General features: G+C 42.6%; 1 protein-coding gene across 2 annotated transcripts in view; it reads right to left on the bottom strand.

Annotated features, from left to right (window-relative positions):
- Positions 1–15,183, bottom strand: part of TSPAN9 (tetraspanin 9) — a 1,047,344-nt gene that overhangs the window by 603,120 nt on the left and 429,041 nt on the right. For both annotated transcript variants that reach the window (XM_078673949.1, XM_078673950.1), the window contains one exon: positions 5,376–5,421. The gene's annotated coding sequence lies outside the window, so the exon portion shown is untranslated. The remainder of the gene's footprint in view (positions 1–5,375; positions 5,422–15,183) is intronic.

Raw genomic sequence — 15,183 nt, forward strand, 5'->3', positions numbered from 1 at the left:
TGGGATGTTTGACATGGATGATATGTCCTGTTTTTCTGAGCCTTCGAAGGAAACAACTACACACTGCGCTCTTGGTTTCCCGCTATTGCGCAGAAGTTCCATGTAGATTTAATTCACTAAAGTGAATAGTTTTTTATTTTGTTGGCAACGTGAATAAATCTGCAGTGCAATATCAATTCTATTTTTACCTGTTTAATTACTTAGATACTGCTGCCTCCCGGTGTCTCATTTTGATCATGTGGTCTCACTCTGAGAGCAGCCAAGAGCCTGGTGGCTGTGGTTCACTTTCCTTTTCCTTACAACAACCAATCCTGGAGCAGTTGTCATGCTGTTTATAATATAATCAGAATGAAAGTAGCTCCAGGATTGGTTGGAGCGGGCTAACCCAGCGCTCCTTTAGAAAGTGGAGTCCAAAGTTTCCTGCAATACGCCCGGCTTTTAACAGCTCAGATTATTGCTGACAGAAGTGCGCATGTCGGGCTGGCCATCTCAAGACAGCCAACCAATCTGACATGTGCACTTTGAGCTTTAGGTGAGGAGTCATCCTTGGGGTCAATCAGCAGGAATGGCCCCGCCCCTGCCTTGCACTTGAACTGCACAAGCGCTTTAAAATAAAATAGTAATATTCATTTTATGTAAGTGTTTTCTGCTGCCATCGCAGCTGATGGTGCGACGCTTCTCCGTCTTAAAGGAGGAGCCGCCACTGGTTTCTTAGTTTCGCAAATGCAGTTGTTTCACTTCACACCAACTTAAACTTTACAATAAATATTATTTCAAACGTCATTTGAAATTCAGCTTTGAAGGTGGGAGAAATTCTTGTGTTTTGAAGGGCGCCAGAAAAGCAACTACTGCAGACGATTTACGTCACGGAGACAACAAACGGAATAGTCTTTTAGAGGCAGAATATGTTTTATTACCCAACTCCTGTCTTTGTGTTTACACCCTGTGATCTGAATCTTCGAGATCTCTGTAACAGGGCTCAAACTAATCTACCTGGGCTCGGCACATATTCCACACAATGGATCTCAAGCTTTTCTGTAATTAGAGCTACTTATGTTCAATGAAAATCATCCGGAGCTACAACAATTATTAGTGATGTAATAGTGACAACGTCACACAAAAATACATTATCACTCAAAGATTAACTTTAAATATATTTTAAAATTCAACTGTTTTTCTCCAAATTATGAGTTCTGAAAGTGCATGCATTTTAATTTCCAATACATTCTTTTTAATTCTGGCATAGCTATATCAATTCAACCGAGCATGTGCTTCTTAATTAGTAGGCTGGTATGCACACGTGAGAGCTACATGCAGTTAGCTGAAAAGTAGATCAGAAGCTTTTCCCCGGAGAAGCCTGCTTTACATCATATGCGAAGGTAAACTTTCAAGTCCGTCAAAGACATTACCCAACTGCAGTTAAAATAAACCATTTTTAAAGCTTTTGGGCTATGTTTGAAGAACCTCTAATTCCAATCATTGCCCATATTCCAAATCCAGCTTTCACGAGTGACACACTTGGTGCGCCTTGTGACCGTGGAGACCCTCACCTGGTCACTCCACTCTGTAGCTTTGAGGGAGTCCTACCCTGAACACTTTACAGTGGTGTGTACTATTGGCGGCATTTGTGTATTTTGGGGAGTTTGGTAGTTTCACCCCAGAGTGATGCTTATTCTTCTTCATTTGTAAACTACGTTCAGTGTCCCTAGGTAAATGAGGCCTATTTGTTCTATTTGTTTAATTGGATGGGAATCTTCGTGAATATTATGTAGATTTATTTAGCAGGGAGGATTGCGGACTTCAGAAAAGTACAGATGGATTCCAAAACATCTTCAGTCATCTGTCTTTAGGTGATCCTGGACATCTTTCTGTATGGATGGTGGATGCAAGAGGAAGGAAGTTGCTGCCTCCGGACAAACTCAGGGGGCAGCACATCCTTCTACACATTTTTCCACTCTCCATCTTTGTCTTCAGAATATCTCTGGAGGGAATAGATACAGTCTTTTCACCACAGTAGAACCCCGGAGAATGTGCCTGCTTGATATTACATAAGCACCATACAGCCCCGGCATTCTGGGATCAGGGTAAGTCCTGCCCTACTTAGCATTGTCTCTGAACAGGGTAACTCTACCTCAAATTAACAGGCTGGAAATAGGCAGCTGCTCAGCTGCCAAGGACTAAACATATACAGCTATACCACCTTCCCGGAAAAAGGAATATCTTCAGTGACACAAACCTAGGGTGCTACGCAAATGTAGAGCTGTAGGCTGCCTTTTCACTCCACGCTTGGACAAAGCCTGATGCTGTGTTGAAGCTGTGCTGGTATGAACTGACCCTACTGCGGACCTTTCTGGCATAGAAGCCCCTGCTAGCCAAGGAAGTGAAAAGACACAGATATAGAGCGTCGAGAGGCCCCTTGTACATTCACTTTAGACAGGGTCAGGGCTAGCTAAGAGTAATCTGTAGCCTTACGGCTAGAGCAGTCGACCACGAAGCGGGGGGACCGAGGTTCGAATCTCAGCAACCACGCTCAACATCCTGTGATTCTGAGAAAATCATTCATTCTCCCCTCGCTTAGCAAAAATGGAATGTGTCCATCTGTAACGAAACTGGTGCTCATGTAAGGCGCTTTAGTACATGATATCTTTTGGTCTATTTCGCACTATATATAACGCTAAAATAAAAACAAAAAATCTAACATTTCAGGTGAGCTGAGTAGCAAAAACACTCTCTCTTGGGTCAAATGATTGCTTTCTATGTTCACCTTTGAGGAACAAATCTACTAAAGCCATTGGAGCTCTCAGTCACGTGGGTGCTGCAAGAAGGCCAAAGAGGTGTACTTCTACAGACCATGCCTTGAAAGGCATAGAACGGGTATGTGGCTGGTTGGTGTACTAACCAAATCCAGAAGCTCGAAGAGATCTTGTGAATCCTGTTTGCACTTTGGGTGCGTAAGCACGACTTTCTTCAAACACTCTCTCTGAAGTGCCAAGTCCTGAAGACCTATTGCCCTTGGACACAAAGACACTGACTCAGTGTCCCTAGCACTTTTGAGGGACGAAAAAGTACTTTTCAAGGGACCAGCAAACTCTAACCCCAATCCACAAGACAAAGCAAGATTTGCAGCCCCATAAAATGTTCCCATGAATATTCAGACATTTAATTTTCCTGTCCTAAAATCCTGTTTTCTATTCGTACATGTTGCATGAACACACACACACATACATATTGTATTATAAGTTATAACGTATCTGCTCTCAATCTTCGCATCAGGTCTAGTCTAGGCCCTGACTTCTTGACCAATTTATACCAGAAAGACAATGAGGTTTGGAATGCATCACACCACCAAAGTTGGAAGACACATCCTTGGAGCGGGGGTTAACAACCCTAGCTCAGAAAGCAATGGCCTGTCTCCGAGCCCAGGAAATAAAAATGGGTGGTAGCTGCTGACTACTAAGCAGGGATTACCAGCCTGGGAATAGACGGGAAAAGTTGGCAAATCAAAGGATAGCTTTAGCACTCCTCCATCTGCAATGGAGATGACAGGGAGGGGTTCTTTCTTCAACCCCATGACACTCCTAGACAGTTGGGATCCGGACACTGTAGGAGGAAAAACAAGTTTTGGCCATGTCAGGTAGGAGAGGGGCCAGGAATCTGAAGAGAGTCTGTCTGGTGGTAGCTGGGTCTTGCCATGGTGAAACAGGGGATCATGGTAATTTTATAGTAAGGCAAAGAATCAGTGCTGTGAAAGGAGGTGGTGGAACTGCAAAATCAGTTAGGATTGGGTGAAAGATTTTCTCCAGTCACTTGCAAGCACACATGATAAATCTGGCATTTCAACCACCACCATCGCAGAACAGTTCTGGTTCATGGAAGACTTCAAATGAAGAAGAAGGCCATGCTGGAATAAAAATGCAGACTGCTTACACTGCTGCAAGAAGAGGACTCTCACCAGAAGTCGAGGAACCCTGAATCCTGCTGGCACCCAGTAACTGCTATCCAACGGGCACGTGATTGGCCTCACGTTTACCCACTTCTGGGCCACACAAAGCAGGACAACATGATTCAAAGGGCCCAGCTGACTAAAGAGAACTAGATCCTTAAGAAGACCTGGATCAAGAGAGACAGCTGGTGCCCAGAAGACTACTCTGAGGAGCTAGAGTTTGCAAGGATGACCAGAGCAAGCTTTCCCAGGACTTGAACCTGATTCAGAGTACAGCGGACAGGGTACTCCATCACAATGTGATAGATATTCCATCTGCCAAATGATATAATGCATGTGTAATAAGGCAGACGGTATATCCATCACAGAGTAACCCATCTATTAAAAATTAAATGATGTCCTCAGTATGCAGGTAAAACCTTTGACTGTGACAACCCGCTTGGTCTATTTGACCCGTGCTCGCTCTGGTCAGCCTGAAATTGTGCTTACATCCATGCTCATCACAAACTGTTGTTTTTCCATAGTACTTTACTTTTTCCAGGCTCTTTTAGCCTTAAAACTTTAAAAATGATGAACCTATTTTAATGACCTTCTTGTCATTTTGCTCATTAAATGTCTATTTTGTTTATTTTTCTAAATTAGTTTGGAAATCTTATTATGTTGCTTTCGTTACTTTAAAACTACTTGAATTTAGCGAACACTGCTCTGGGGTTCCCTGCTGCTTGTTTCATAGATACCAAGGGTTGAGCAGCAATACTCTCAGAAATGTGTTTTGATCTAACCGGAGTGAGTTTATTAACTTGGTAGGAACACCCAAGTTAATAACCCCATTTCAGACACCTATCCACTGTCATCAGTACTTTTGTGGTGTCCTGGTTTTTGGGCATTTCTCACAAGTCAACATATGCTTTTGTGTAACAGGGTCTTAGCACCAGCCTACTGACAACCATGACAGGCAGATGCTGTAACAAATGAGCATGCTCAATTAATCTGAGATCTAAAAGTTTCCACTAGTCTTAGCTAGATCAATCTTGTTTTTAAAAGAAGTTGAAATAATGAGAATAGTATATTATAGATATAAACCAAAATTATTATTAGTTAAGTGTTCTTAATTGTATTAGCGTGATAAAATGATTTATTTATTGCCTATATTCAACTTTCTACAAAGGCACATTTACTTTTTATAGATACAGGGCTATGATACTTGTATGTATACCAAAATTGCATCAATTTTTTTAAATGGAATTTGTGAATCCCAGGTTCTTCCAGGCAAACATTTTATAGATTGAAAATTTGATGGCAAAGGTTATAGCATAGTTCATCCCAACTGAGAATACTGTCTTCAATTGAAATGTATTCAATTTAATAAAATGTATATATAGTGAACAGTGCATAACATTCCATTTTACATGAGATAAAAATCTGCACTTACATTCTGGGATGTCCAATGAAAAATCCTTGAGATCCTCACTAGAATACTGAAAAAGTGAAAGGAATGTTAATGACACACAAAAAATAAAAAACATCTATTTTATAACACCATCATAATAATGTCCATCCATGCGTCGCACTACTGGAAGCTAGTCGTGAATGGTCCTTTGAAAAGCCTGACTTCTTTGCAGAGGTTTTATTATACCTGAACTGGTAAAGAGTAAAACTCTTTTTGAGGTTACTTTTAGTTTTGTTTGTGTATACGTTTTTATTGGTATTTTTATAATTACGATACCAATACTTACATACCCAGGAAAAACACAGTATTTTAACAAAGACACATCCCTGTCAGCCCCTCCCTACTCTCAAACATAGTCAGAAGGCAGTGTAGCAATACTGTACAGTGTAGGGGTTCGGGTTTACCAGTACATGCAAAAAGGCAGGAGTTATCTTTCAGTCCAATTTTTCACCATGCCATCTCTACATATGTATCAATCCTCGCGTCTAAGGGGGCAATTAGTCCGGACTGAGCCAGCAGTTGAAAACACATCACTGCCAAGGCCTATAGGTCATCTGTCAGTTTATTGTCCCTACGTGTTGTGCGCATATGGCACTCTTCTGCATTCGCCCACTCAGGTTCTCAATTTATTTCACAGACGTTTTCTCTTATTGACAGCTGCAGAGCTTCTTACCAAGTGAATTCTTAGCCCCTTGGCCGCGGCGGTAATTCCGCCGCGGCGCTCGGGGACAGGGGGGGCTGCGCGACGCCGCCATGCTCGTGACGGGACCACTCCGTCACGAGCCGCGGTGGCGCTGTACTTGTGATGCAATGGTTTCGTCACGGCCATGCCCGCTCAATGGAACGCTCAGCGCAGGCGCGGAATCAGCGCCGCGCAGGCGCAGCGGCCGGGCCGTGACGGAACCATTCCGTCACCAGCACAGCCACACCGTGGCTCGTGACGGAATCGTTCCGTCACGAGCACGCAAGGGGTTAATAGATTGCCTATCACATGGGTGAATGGTTGATCAATTTGTCACTTTGACAAACACCTTTAATCTTTGGTCTACAAATCTCAGACTACGTTGCCACTTGCAAATCCTTCTCCAACCAATTCTCGGCATTAAAAGGGGAAGTGTGCACTTATAAAACTTATGTCCTTTGAAGTTCCAAATGTACATATCTCTACAAACGATTACTTGAGATGTTCAACAAAAGAGATGACCACCCCCATGAACCTTCACTTAGACGGTTGAAAAGGTATTGGGTCAGACAAATAGAAGGTATTTTATTGCAGTGGCAGGGACATTGTTGAGTTTGGAGTCCACAGTACCATAGCATACAGGGCAAGCATTGGCACAGCCAACATGTCTGGCCTGGGCTCTACTTAAAAGAGCAGGATGAGCAAACCCAGACCCCCAGACCTTAGTGGTAGGTCCTTCAAGGCCCCCCTCACAGTTCAAAAAATGTAAATAAAAGGATCATGTTGCAGGATCAGAGTACTCCAACAGGTGCAGGCGCCCTGAAATTGCAATTTATGGTTCATCGTTTCCATACTGAGACTCCTTACTGTGAAAAAGAACTCAGCATAGGTCTACAAGTTTTACAGTCCACAGTCCTATGTGTGTTAGCAGAATATGGTTTCTATGTTTGATGTTTTAAGTCGGCAGCCTCGATCACGAGACCTGGGACAATAGAACTTGTAGACCCATGATGGGTACCGAGGCCACAGACTACGGAACCATTTTAGATATTTGGAGTCCACAAACTAGAAAAGTAGTCTGTGGACTCAAACTGTTTACCAACAAGTAACAACACTTACAAGCACAACATAATTAAATAACAACAACTGCTCAGTGAATAAATAATACTACGTTTATATTCATATTTCATAATATTACTGGTAATGTGATTTGTACAGTTTTCTGTAAAGTTTACAACATTTATAATTGCAACTGTCACATCATGGCGGAGGTCTTGAGCATTGCAGCCAACTAGCTAAATAACAACGCAATAAAGAAAGATAGAACTTAAGAGGGCGAGGCCAAGCTAAGAAAGAGTTCTGGTTCAAAGGCAGCACATGTCAACGGAGGTTTGGTTCTAGAACAAGTGGTCTTGGAATAATGCTTGTAGAGAAGATGCTTACGAGGTTCATCAGTGGAAACATGGCAACTACTTAAGCTTTCTTTCAGTAGATGTTGTGGGAGAAAAATTAGAAACAGAATTCAGAAAACGCATCTAGCAGACACATCAGAGATTTTGTAGTTTAAGTGCAAAAAATGGCATAAAAAACGATACAACTCATGGTGCTGAGGCATGCATAGAAATAGACTGACTAGTGGATGTTAGGTACTTCCATTCTTTATGCATCAATTCATTTTTCTTATGGCTTTGTCCCGATAAGCCAGCTATGAATACAACCCGGTGGACTGCTGAAGCAAATTACATTGTGCAATAAGGTGATACAGTGACCCTTTGGTCAATGTAGCACTCTCTATATCTCTACCAATGACAGTGAGTGACTCTGGCAATCTTTCAATCTGTACCAGGGAACTTTTGGATGTTCACATCTCTTGAGAATTTTTGGTGACTGCACAATATTGTGGAGGAGAGCTGGTGAAGTCTGGTATGAATGAAGAGCGGTATGACCCTGCTGACACAAAATGTGTTAACCTACACCACACATAATATGCTCCTTGCATACCTCATTAAAAACACTAGAGTATAACTTAGCAACAGTGCCCTTCCACTCTCTGTACCCAGCTACCCATTCAATCACTCACTGACTGTACCTTTGCCTCTGAACTTTCAACTTGATCTGCACACGTAGTTATGATGGCACACTTACTATCTGCTACTCCATGCACTGAAGAACTGCGAGAAAGTGGATAATTAGTTTAAGTGGAAGGTAGCCCTCTTCAAAGAATAGTAGGACTATTCCTTACTAGGCCCAGTTAGGTCGCAGTAATTTAGACCGGATCTCAACCCTTTGTAATTGTAGCACAGAGCAGACCGGCTTAACTTATGAGAAATGTGCAAAGCATTTATCAGCACCAAAACAGTTAAAAAGTAGAAAACACATCACCATAAAAATCCCACTCCAACTTATACAAAGCATCGAGAACATTTTAATGAAAAAGTAGACACCAAAACAATAAAATTCTAATGCAAGGAACTGAAGATATGATTTTTCAAAGGTTTAGGTGTGTCTACAGCCAAATAGCACAAAGCGGCAACTGCAGGTATCTGGTAGCACTAGACCGGGTCAAAGTAAAAAGTTAAATCCAAGCGCGGACCCAGGGACCAGAAAGTTGAGGGACTGGCAGTTAAAAACGGCGGCTGCGGCTCAGCAGCAGTCCAGTGGAAGCCTTTAGTTCTTTTGCGCGAAAATGCTAAGAAAAATGTTTCTAAGTGTCCAGTCTTGTGATTTAGAAGGAGGAAGAGTACACTCTAACACCAGTCAAGAGTCCAGGACCTTTTGGGTACCAATTGCGGTTTAGGACTCAGTCTAGCAGAAGCCACCAGTGAGGAACCAAGGCAAATCCAGTTGGAACTGGTGAGCTGGGTGCAGTACAGATTTGGGCTTCCTGCAGACCCTGTGGTCCTGGAGCTTAACAGGAGGCTAGCCGACCCATTCTTGGAGTCTGCACTTCCATCCTGGGTACAGGTGGGCAGCTGCTCCAGCCCTCTGGGTTTCTATCCACAGATTCAATAGTAAGTGCAGTCCTTCTTCTGTCTTCCAAAGGGCCAAAGGTGTTTAAAGGAGGGTACTTAGGATGCAACTTTTATGCTCAGTGTCTGTGGGCGGGGAAAACTCATGGGCACTCCCTAACCAATGGAGAAAAAGTTCCCAGTGCACCCATACCCACCTTTACAGCACTTCCTGTGTTTTTTTACTATAGAGTATTTCACAGTGCTCCTCTCTACCTAAAACCAATATGACAGAACCTTTCTTCACTTGTGCAGAGCTTTGGGCACATCCCTGAGGGGGTGTCTTAGGGAAATTACAAGCTCTCCCTATAAACCAGTTCAGGATCAGGTTTCCTCCAACTGGGATTCGAAAATGGCAGAGTCACCCTAGGTTGGAGTTCCATCTGTCTGTAGCAGGGGAAGCCCTTTGGAACCTTGTGCATTTGGTGGGCCCATCCCCCAGGCCAACCTGTCAGGAGGAGATCACACCTCCTCCCAGTCAATGCCATTTTGTTCCCTTTCCTGTGAGCCAATCACACCTCCTTGCAGGGAGCCTGCAGGCTACCAGCTGATCGTTGGGTATTAATTCTGAAAAGGCTACTGGAGACTTTAGGCAGGAAAAATTCAACTTTCTAAAACTAGCATTTCCAAAATGATAATTTAAAATCCATTTTGACCATGAGATTAGATGTTACATTTCTATTAATTTAAGTCCTTGAACAATTGCGGGTGCACTTTACGAATACACAATACATAACATAACTTGGTTCTAGCTATTCCCAAAATGAAGTTATGCATTATATGTTGTTATGATGTAACCCATGATTTCCAACTCTGAAAAAATTACTCTTGGGATTTGTGACCCTTCAAAACTTGCCAAATTGGTTAAAAATCACAGTTGGTACATTTAACTTACCTATAAGTCTGTAGTAAATTGTACCCAGTGTACCCTGGTCATGTACATTAAATGTCACAAGTGGTTTGCAGGACTCATCGTATCATCACTAAAGTGGCAAAGCAAAGCATGTCCTAAGGCCTACACATGCAGCCTGAGTGTGCAGGTTTAAAACTGCAAATTCGACCTGACAAAATAAACCTTTTGCCAGGCCTAAACCTTCCTGCTAATTACTTATAGGGCACCCCAAGGTAGGCCCTAAATGCCCTAGGGCAGGGTGCATGGCATTTGAGTAGGACATATAAAATGTACGTACACATGTCCTACACTTTAAATAACATGCTTATGGTCCCCTGAATTATGGCACAAAGAGCTAGATAACAGCCCTTTGTTTATAACCTCAGCAAAGTGATTGGAGACATTTTTGATAACCTGTCCTTAGTTCAACAGATCAACAAAGTCTCCTTATCCTGTTGGTGTTACCTCCAAATGCTCCGAAAAATCTTAATATTACTTCCCATTAACTGCTGAAAAATGGCTACCGAGGCTTTCATATTAACTAGACTTTATTACTGTATCTTGCTAAATTCGTGCTTTAACAGCTTAAAATCAATATAAACTCTGCTGCAAGGCTGCAAATGGACAGACTGTTCCATGTGCTTACCTCGCCCCCACTTCCTCTTCTGAACTGATTGCCTGCAACCATTTTGAACCATCTTCAAGGCTTTGTGCATGTGCTACAAAGCCTACTATGTTAAAGCACCTCTACTCCTTCAGCAGAAAGCTCATTTCTCTTCTCCGGTTAGAGAACGTTATTTGTCTTCAGCACATTTAACAATGATCCCTAAGAACCACAGGCTCAGATCTAGAGGCTGCCCTTTCTCCTTTTTGGCTGAGAAGCATTGTAAATCTCTCCAGCTCTCTCTTCAATGTCAGGTCAGTCTCTTCACATTTTTACAAAGAAACTTAAAGCATGGCTTTTTCAATTGCAGGTCCGCAGTTGATTTCTTTCTTTGCCACCAAAACCAGTGGCAGAAACCACTTACGGTACTGCTGACCCTAGCAAAAAGTGGTCCCTAAGAGACTCCAAAACCTTACCTTGCTCACAAGAAGCAGCATTAATGTTTTTGGGCAAACACCAAGTTTCTTAGGCCCAGATGCATCAATCTAGAATCCGCTCGCAAAGGGGCAGATTCTCAGAATCTGCCCCTTTGCGACCGGTATTTCTGCATTTGGGATGCATCATCCCAAATGCAAAAATCGCAAATTAAGAAATCGCAAAATTGCGATTACTTGCATTTAAGGAATATGCAATGCATTAAAGTTTAAAAAATAGCGATTTCGCTAATAGGGCTCGCAAATTACCAGGAAGTTGAACTTCATGGTAATTTGCAAAAACTTTATAAAATGCACTAAAGTGCATTTTTCAAAGTTTCATTTTGTGCACACACATGCCCAAAGGGCATGTGTGTGCGCAACATATGTGCACAGATCAATTTCAGGGGTGCAACGGGGTGTGCTTTGGACACCCTTGAAATCGCATTCTCAATTTGCGATTCGCTAATTGCGATTCGCAAATTGAGACTGTCTTCCCATTCATTCCTATGGGGGTTGTTTTCCTTAATTGCGACTCGCAATTTGCGAGTCGCAATTAAGGAATTTTAAGAAATCGCTAATTTTTTAGTGATTTCTTCATGCATTGCATTTTGCTATTCCTTAATAGCGAATCGTTATTTTTCGCTATTAAGGAATAGCAAAATGGGTTCTTGATGCATCTGGGGGTTAGTGTCTCAACTAATGGTAATATAGCTTGATGGTAACTAGACATATGTATTGTTGAACAAACAGTCACCTTCTCCAAACAAACCACACTCGGAAGGCCTAGCTTCTAACGCTCCAAAACTCTATGCATACGTTTTTGAGAGATATATGTGACAAGAGAGGAGACTGTAATGGGGATGAAGTTATAGAAAAAAAACATGAAGGCTGAACAGAAAGCGACTGCACTCGATTGATACCGGGTCTTTCAAGGCCAGCATGGGACCACCAGAAGAGCTTCTGCATTGGTCCTCCTTGATATTCCTGAGGCCCAAGAGCAGAAATGAAGGGAAAGCCTTAAGTAGACCTCTGAGCCGTGGAACTGACATGGCGTGAACCACCCAGACTTCCTTTAAAAGAAGAGCAGTAATGAGGTAAAAGGACATCCTGGGATGAGGCAAGTAGGTCCTGTCAGGGATGACCAACCCTCTATATTACTGCTTGCAATAAAGTGGGACATAAGCATAGGAAGGCTGATGATGGGAAAAATCTGTTCAGTTGATCCACAGACCCATTCTCTTTCCCCTTTCCACTGGAGGGACTCACTCCAAAAGGAAGAAACAATCACTTCCTCCCTCACAAATGACCCTGAGTACACAGCTTGTTTAAAGATGCCTCACAACCCCTTCAGCAGACTGTTGCTATGATGGCCAGCACAGGAAGAGTCAAGGAAATGCTCTTAGACAAGTGAACAGGGACAATTATAACAGGAAGTCATTCGCTTATGCTCCACCACAGATTGTTTTACCAGCTTCTCTAGATAATGTCTCAACAGCTCAGTTCCTTTAAAAGGAAGAGGAGACAAGAGGTCTTTTTTGGGAGGCATCTTCCTTCCAAGACCTCATCCAGATATGACTTCTGGCAGCCATAGCTGGTCTAGATATCCCCAAAGAAGTGCATAAACAGCTAATCGAGGTGTTAGAAAGAGCCCTAATTTGCTGCTTGATTTAAGATTAAAGATAAGATTATGCTTGCTTGTATATCAAAAGATCTCCTAGACTATAAGGAAAAAAAGAACAATCTTGTAGATTCAATTTACAGTTATGAGGTTAGGGCAGCAGATAAGATTTCGAAAACAGAAGATTAAGACACATACACATGATTGCAATTCTGAAAGTTTAGTTAAATCACTTATAAGTCAGTCTCAAATAACATTTTTATTTACACATTGTATTCAAAACTCTTAGCTACACAAATGCATAAATTGATAAAGATGAGTGCTCAGAGAAGGTGCTCGTGTGAATAAGGAGTAGAAAAGGGAAAAGAAAAAAGGTTGAACACATGCACTTAATGGCTGCTTAATTTCTTTTGATAGCAGCAATAGGAGATATATCTTCAGAATTTATTGTGCCTGGAGATGCCAAACCAAAACATTTGGAGAGAGTTACCTGCCACTCTTATTGAAAATGTATCAATGGATGCCAATGATTTGGAAGGGAAGGAACACAGATGTGTCCATCTCCTTCCGTGAACTGCCAAGCACCTTCCAAACTGAATTATGAAGGAGCAGAAAATCAGATTGTTCAAACTGATATGTGCGGCTATAACCAGGTTGATCACAGCCTGGATCATATCTTGAGAAAAGTCAGATGAATCCTCAACATATGGCTGAGAGTTCACATCCTCCAGCTCGTCGGGTGAGGGTTCATGTAAACAAATGCTTCTGCCTTCATTTCTTCAGGCAAAGAAGTGAGCTCAAAGAGCTGAATCATAAATGCCAATAGCAAGAGGAAAGCACATACTGCTTTGCCTTATTACTAAATAATGATTCCATGCTGGCACAACCTTCGCTAGTGACTGCTGGCACATTTGAATTAGGCATAGGCAGTGATACATCTGAGAAGAAGAATGGGCACCTTCATTCAGTCTGGTTACCTCTTGATCTGCTTGGCAGGCAAGAGAAGCACAATTGATAGGCGCGTTCCATTGGCACGATAATGAAAGCCTTCCCTGTAGCCTCTATACAGGTCCAGATTCAACATAACAGGTATCGGCATTGGCAGAGATGCATGAATATAGATGATACGTATGCTAAATCACACCTTTCCTGACACAGTAGAGAAAGTTGCATAACATGGTCCCTGCGTTGGCACGCGTATCGCTACAGGGACCGCAGCTCACAAAGAAACGATAAATACAAGAACCTGCCTTAGCTGGAAGGACAGAATAGGAAAACATAACTGCTTAATTCAAGACAAGAAGCCCAGGATACTTTGGGGGAGTTTCTATTTTGAGACCTATGCGGGGCAAAGGTCAGCTTGAATTGGGCCTCGTACTCCCTGTAGAAGGAACAAGCATTGGTATAAAACTATATGTCTCGCTTTTGAGCCCTATTGCCTCAGCAAATGCCCTTTGTTTGTGTCGTACATGTATTAACAAAAGTAGGGGAAAAAACAAAAAGGCTCAATGACATGGGTGCATGATTTATGATTTTGTACATGGCATGTGTGATCAGGGTCAGACTGGAATACAAAATAGGCTCGGGCATCAATATAACAGTGCCCCCTCCCACCTGCATCATTCGCTAATCGTTTAGCCAAAAAAAGAGGCCCACCTATGCAAATCAGGGCAATTTAGAACTTATAAAGTCATGCTGTGTAAGTATGAGAGACTATGCATGTATGCTTCCTGCATCCGAAGTTTGTGCTAATGAAAATCCCACCAGACCATAGATCTGACCCACAAACAGCCAAAAAACTAGACCACACACTGACCTTTTAGACCAATCATTCAAGCACTGCCAGATTGCCCGATAGGCTAATCCGACCTTGTGGTTGGTGATGTATGCACAAATATGACATGCATCACCATGACTGCATGCTTCCAAAATCATGCAAGTGCCTTTTTAGGGCTCGGCTGAACGCGCGGAAGCGCGTCCCCGCCGAGAACTTATTGTGGCCGTGTCTCCTTTCCAGGAGACATTCCTGGCCGCGCGCATCGCCTTGGAGGCGATTTGAAACGATCCCGCGAACGCGCTCGCTGCATTCTTTCAGACACACACACAAGCGCCCATGCACGCACGCACGCACATACAGGCCCCCCCACGCTGCATTCTCTCACACACACACAATCGCCCATGCACGCACATACAGGCCCCCCCACACACATACACACGCGCACGCACACAGACACACGAGTGCTGAAGTTGTGGATTTATTGCAATGTAAATACTCTCTCCTGAGAGGATCGGGTTGAGAATTTGGCTTTAAAGGGAAGGTTGCTTGACTGTAAATAGTAGCCGACGCACATTTTGAATGTTGACGTTTATTTATTTGAATGTTGTCCCGAACAGCAGGTTGAATGATTAAACAATCACGTTTAGAGGAAACCTAAATCTTTGTCATTGAGCATTACTTGTATTTTATCATCTTTTAACCTCTTGAGCGGAAAAATTAGAATGTAGCACAG

The sequence above is a fragment of the Lissotriton helveticus genome, chromosome 1_1, assembly GCF_964261635.1.
Source record: "Lissotriton helveticus chromosome 1_1, aLisHel1.1, whole genome shotgun sequence".
Classification (NCBI taxonomy): Eukaryota; Metazoa; Chordata; class Amphibia; order Caudata; family Salamandridae; genus Lissotriton; species Lissotriton helveticus.